Genomic DNA, 1,214 nt, shown 5'->3' on the forward strand with positions numbered 1-1,214 from the left:
ATTCTGCACACAGAGAGGACCCTGCTAGTGGAAAATGCCTTTGGAAAAGCCCCTTCTGTCACCAGCTGTGGTCCTACAGTGCTCAGTGCTCTGCGTTGTGGCCTCAAGAGCCATGGATGCAAGTTGAGTTACGATGAGCTTTTTCGTTGTCCCCATGTTTCTTAGGTGCCTCCTTCTGACACTTGTCAGAAAAAAATGACCAGTTTCTTTTGGAAGCATCTGCACTGCAAGGCAAAGGCAGTCTTCTCTGCTTCCTCGAAAGATTGACCAAAAGGTGGGAAGAGCAGACATATTTGGCAGGTACCACTGGGTGATATATCTCTAACCTCCACTTTACCTGGCAGGTGCCTTGGCCAGCTTAGCCACGGTGCTGCTCTCTGGGACTTTTCTCTCAGCTGCTCCATTTCTTATCAGTGACAATCAAAAGGAAGGTGACATGGCCTCTGTGTGTGGACATCCCCAGCGAACCCCAAGGACGTGCAGCACAGGCTCTCGTGTTGCAGCAATTGCAGTTGAAGCAATCGCCAGGCTAATGCCAGTCACAGCAGCCTTTTCATCAACTCCAGGCTTGTGATTTGATTCTTTCCAATGCTTCTCTCCAAAGAAGCCTTTTACTTAGCAAGCAGTTACTTGGATATCAAGGGAGGTCTCTTCTGTTTCCTAGAAAGACACAGGAAAATGTGAGCAGAGGAGACAAAAGCCATACAAAAAGGCACCACTGGGAGTTGAACCCAGGATCCCCTGTTTACTAGACAGGTGCTTTAGCCAGCTAAGCCATGGTGCCTGCCTCAAGAAAGTGTTTACAACTGTTCCATTTGATGGTCCAGGACAACACCTGCAAATTCCAAAGTACAAACCTTCCCCATTTCCCTCAAGCCTTGTAGACTTTGAGGTGTCTGGCTCTCTGTGCACAGAAAGCCACAGCTGAGTTGACAGAGGGCTTCTAACATGTGCTTCTCCCACCAGCCACTGTGATCATATACTGATTAGTGATCTGTGTTTCAGTCACAGCAATCTTGGCTCAGTTCTGAGTCATGGTAACCTTTCCTTCAGCTCTAGACTTCTCATTTGCCACTTTCCAAGTGTGGTGGGGTGACTGCCCCAAACAATCAGGAAAAAAATTAAGGCAGCCTTGCAGAGGCGGTGCAGAATCCAGCCAGTCAGGAAAGGGCTTATTGGGAAAGCCAATCAGGAGAAGGCTTGCTGGAGTAGCC

At 48.6% G+C, this 1,214-nt stretch overlaps 1 non-coding gene across 1 annotated transcript; it reads right to left on the reverse strand.

Moving 5' to 3' along the window:
* Positions 1 to 710: 710 nt before the first annotated feature.
* Positions 711 to 784, reverse strand: TRNAT-AGU (transfer RNA threonine (anticodon AGU)). Its single transcript has one exon. It is a non-coding gene; the product is annotated as a tRNA-Thr (tRNA).
* Between the last annotated feature and the right edge of the window lie 430 nt (positions 785 to 1,214).

This window comes from Gopherus flavomarginatus (assembly GCF_025201925.1).
Source record: "Gopherus flavomarginatus isolate rGopFla2 chromosome 13 unlocalized genomic scaffold, rGopFla2.mat.asm SUPER_13_unloc_2, whole genome shotgun sequence".
Lineage (NCBI taxonomy): Eukaryota > Metazoa > Chordata > Testudines > Testudinidae > Gopherus > Gopherus flavomarginatus.